The sequence below is a fragment of the Chelonia mydas genome, chromosome 12 (assembly GCF_015237465.2).
Source record: "Chelonia mydas isolate rCheMyd1 chromosome 12, rCheMyd1.pri.v2, whole genome shotgun sequence".
Taxonomy (NCBI): Eukaryota; Metazoa; Chordata; order Testudines; family Cheloniidae; genus Chelonia; species Chelonia mydas.
This window is the reverse complement of record NC_051252.2, coordinates 16,181,477-16,186,373: the sequence shown is the minus strand read 5'-3', so window position 1 is coordinate 16,186,373 and position 4,897 is coordinate 16,181,477.

The window sequence follows — 4,897 nt, the reverse complement described above, 5'->3', positions numbered from 1 at the left end:
GACCTCGATACCAATATAACTGCATTCGCACTAGGGTTGTATTGGTATAACTAAATCAGTGTATCCTATAATACTTAGCCACTTGTGCAGTGAGCTGAGACAAGCCCAGAGCAGAGGCCATAGTGTGGGCTATGGTTTGGTATGACTCGAGTACTAGTGTGGACAGGGTGGGGAACAGAGAGGGGCACTGAGTTCCCTTTAAATAAAAAGCCTTTAAAAATTGAAAATAAATAATGAAGCCCAGGAAGAAGAAAAGCTGATGAATGAGCAGAGGTTTGCTGAGACACAAAAATGCATACAGTCCTCAATGCTTTTTTAAAATGTAATTTTGAATTCAAATACAGGACTCAGGTTGGTGATTTTATGATATTTTTATCTTATCCTGTAACTTTTGACTGTTGTGGTCAGACAAGTTCATTATTTCCTGCAAAATTTGTGTGACATATATCACCATCCTCAACAAAATAAATGAAGAGCTAACAGCGAGTCTATCTCCCCACACCGCACAGGTATCACGTTGCTTTAACTACTTAGACACCAGCTAGCTTTTAATGACTGTCTAGAATGTATTGCTTTCCTTTCCTATTTCATATCAAACTATCCTTTTTCACTTCCCTCCCACCTGGTAGATGCCCCTCTTAATAAATTATTAAATGCATTTATTTAGATCACAGAAGCAAGACAAAGAAATTAGATTAAATTGATCCATGGCAATTTGCTCTCAAGTCATTTCTCCATGAAATCCCTGCCATGTTTTATTCATGAAGACATCACTATCTAACTCTTATTGCCATAGTTCAGTAACATTTTCATTTTGCTCAATTTACAGTTACAGCTGCAAGTTACACTTGGGATGGGCGTGAGTGTCTGTATATAGACACCACAATGGTCTGCATCTCAGTGATGCCTCAAATTGTCTAAGTGATGGTGTCTCAGCCAGGCAAAGGCTTTGAAGCATAACAGATGGTGATTCTAGTAAGATCTAGCAGGCTTTGGTCTAAGGGAAAAAGGTTTCAGAGGGCAGTCTAAGAGAAGATACAGTGAGCTATAATGAAGAAGCTACTGCTCTTGAGGGAAGAAGTGCTGTGGGAGAAGTGGTCCCCACTGAATAAGAAGTTTCAGACAGCTGTTAGTGCTAAAGGAGAGAACTAATAGTAGTCTCTATCATGACCACAGGGTCAGCTTGAAGGAAGATGTCAGCCATGACCAAATCCATTCAGACTCAGGTTCTTACTAAGGCTGCAATGTGTCCCTAAAGAAAGGTTAAGCTTTTCAAAACTTAAAAAGTGATATTTTCTTTTTTCCCCAGCATTTTCATTAAAGCAGAAAAGACCAGACAGTTGGATTTTTTTTTGAGACTTTCCCAAAGAACAAATCTCTCACTGAAGCAAATAAATGTTGACAAATCCAGCTGTGTTAACCTTCAAGGGTATAGTGTGTGACAGCAGACTTCTGATAATGTTTGGATAGCTACATTCCACAGTAATGAGGTTGGTATAGCCAGCCTCAGAACTCTGGTGTTCTAAAATGCAGGCATGAAGAGATATTCTAGCGAAACACTTTTTAAAAAAAATTTTTTTTAATACAAACTTTCTGTTGCACATTGAAGGCTTGGTTTGCAAACATTGGCATCAAAATTAGGCTACCAAATCCTGCAGTTAGGCGCTGAAGTCAGCAAAATATCCGAAGAAGTGTTTTAACTGCAGACACTGCCCAACAAATAACTCTAACAATAGTATTTTACATACACAGATAAATAGCATCTTTCATTAGAGGATTTCTAAGTGCTTTAAACTATTCGTGAAGTCCAACTCATTCATAACCTCCTCTTTTCTAAGGTAACTATTCTAATTGTACAGAAGGACAAAATGAGGCACAGGCAGTTGAAATGTTTTGCTCAGGGTCACATGATACTGGTCATCTCTGGTAAATTGCATTCCAGAAACTAACAGAGTGTAAAACACTCCATGGGGATCAGACCTGTTTAGTTTAACATCACATCAGCTAGTTGTGGTTATTCCTAAGGTATAGTTAGACACAACCAGATAACATGATGTTAAATAGGACAGTCCTTGTCTACACCAAATGCTAAGTTGTGTGTTACACACTGCTAATTAGCATGTGTTCTAACATGTTGTAATTTCCCAGTGTGGGCAAGACCACAAAGAGTTGGTATTAGGAATCCTACTCTGACCACAAGACAACACTTGACAATGGTCCACAATATGGAAAGTAGTCTGTTTTCCACTGTAGCCTTAATGACAACATATCAGTTATGAAATATGCTTGTTTTTAACGCTTGTCATTTTATTTATCTTGGGTCTAATTCTGCTTGCCTGATGCACATCAGTAGTCCTGACATCCAAAAAGCTATTGTGAGAGTAAGACAGACAGGATCTGGGCCTCGTTTTAATATTGCTTTCTAGTGGGATCACATATGTTTTATCATCTCTGTCTTAGACCTATGATATAACAGTATCTTTTTATTACTTGAAATTTAGAACATTGGCCTGAGATTTTGTTTTTAATTTCTAGTGGCAATGGTGTAATGAAGCCGAGCTGGAATACAGTGGGTGACATTATTTCAGACAGCTGAGAATCCAGCTTGATACATTATTTTGATTTACAGTTTGGTCTCTAAGTATATTTATTTTTAAATCAATACATCTCTGCTAAATTAGCATTTTTGGAGGCTAAACACGGGATATTCCACAGGCATAATGTTTACAGGGACGAATTATGACCTCTCCTCTGTACGTGCTCCTTTAGCAGCAAAATCAGTGCAGGGCGGGGCAGGACATAGGGAGACCATGCAGGGGGTGGTCACACCCTGAAAGTGGTTTCTGATCTGCTACACAGAGGGAAGTTGGGAGGTTAATGGGCTGGAGATCTTTTGTTACAAAACTCCCCTAGCCCATCCTCCTTCCCTAATGCAGGCTATGCTGGCCCTCTCTGATTCCTCTCCCCCTGGCTCTTCCCAGACAAACTAAATGTTGGATTGGCAGAAGTATGCAATGACTGTTATTCACAGATGGCAGAGCCACAACTGAGTCATACAGGTCTACCCACAAGTGCTATTGGAAGTTATAAGTCAGTGAGAAGTAGAGGAGAGAGCTGTTAAAGAAAGGGTATGGCAGGGCCTGCCAAAGTGAGTCCACAGGGTTCTACAAAGATACATGCAGCTGCCCTCATCTTTCCTGTCTGTCCAGGTACTTACAAGGCACTAGTCACCTTAGTGTGCGATCACCACTGCTTCCAGCTGAGCCATCTCTGAGTGGAACAAGGTGGATCATCATCCTTGTGGAAGTCACCTGCCCATTAAAGAGGAAAGCAGATACAAGCTGCCCCATTTATGTAAATTAGGTGCAGCTTCTTGTTGCCAGTGTTGTGCTCATTCATTTGGGCAAAGTTTGGACATCCCTGTCGTATAAACGTGAACACCCCCCACACCGCAGCATTTTCCCCAGGCTTCACTGCACCACATCAAGTAAACTCTTGAGATGTCACAGATAGTCATTTTGCTAGCCTTCTGCATTTGCGTCCACATCAGATCACTTTGTTTCATTTTGCCACTTTAGAAACTCATGATAAAACAATATTTTAAGTTGACTTTGCCACTACAATGTGTTGGGTTGTTACAGGAAGGAGTCCACCGTGCCAGCTGAGTTTTCCTCAATGAGGCAGATTCAGTGGGAAACAAATGCTCTAAAATTGTTAAAGCACTTGACAGACAGAAGCCTTTGTTGGGAAAGTCTATGATTCATAGGAGAACCAACACAAATTAAACTACATCTGCTACAGCTCAGCATGACAAATTAATACAACTTGTGATTTCAACCTAGACGTCATCTTCAAATCAACTTAAATTTTGCAATTTCTAGTTGGATGGTACAAGCTCCGTTTGCCTCTTCGAAGGCTTCATGCTACGTGGCTTAGGAGAAATCCTTAAGATGACAGGATTTCATCTGAAAGGCCTTGAATTTGTCCTAGCTGAGGCCTCAGCCTTTTCAGTTCCAGGCTGTTGGAACTGGGCAATAAATGCTATTGTCACTGAAAACATTCAGACAACATGAAAAATTGTTCCCCTTTTTCCACTGACATTTTTAATTTTTTAACAAAAACAAACAAAACCCAAATTATTTGGGTTTGGGGGTTTTCAGAAACCCCCAAGTGTTCAATTTCTGTTCCCCTTCTCCTTTTTTCCCTCCTGTTTTTCCTATTTCCAGTGGCAAAATGAAAAAAGGAAATGGGGTGGGGAGGGGCGAGAAACTTTAAATCCTTACAAGGAAAACTATTCGTTTAATGAAAATTTTCATTTTGTGGGGGAAAAAAAAATGTTTTGGTGAAATTTTTCTTATCAGTGCTTTCAGTAAGCTTTCCTTTGCATTTGATTGTCATAGATTCAGGACCTTGTTTTTACCAAGGTTGTAGCTGCAAGACTCACCCACAGAAAACGGCTTTTACAGATGTCATCGTTCTTCTATTAACACCATTTTCTTTTGGGAAATTTCAGCTTTTATCTCATGCTCTATCTCTGCCCTATTTCCCCCAATCCTGGTTTTCAGATTGTTGCCTTTTAACTCTGTGGTTTTCCCCCTGGTTTTACAGTTTAATTTGAAAAAATCCCATGTTGTGCAGACTTACTTTTCCCTTTGTATTCATTCCATCTGCTCATTATTTTACAGTTTGGGAGAAAGAGCTGTTTATTGATTAAGCACACTGTAGAGTATCAAATCCAGAACAAATATTTACACCAATGGAAAGACCAAGACAATTCCTGCCAGCTTTCCCCTCCCCCACCCCCAAATCTTTAAGCCAGATATCCTAGTGTTATCCTTTTAGGGCCTGTGCCACTAAAATCAGTGACTTCAGAAGACTGGCACATCAAGCAGAAAAA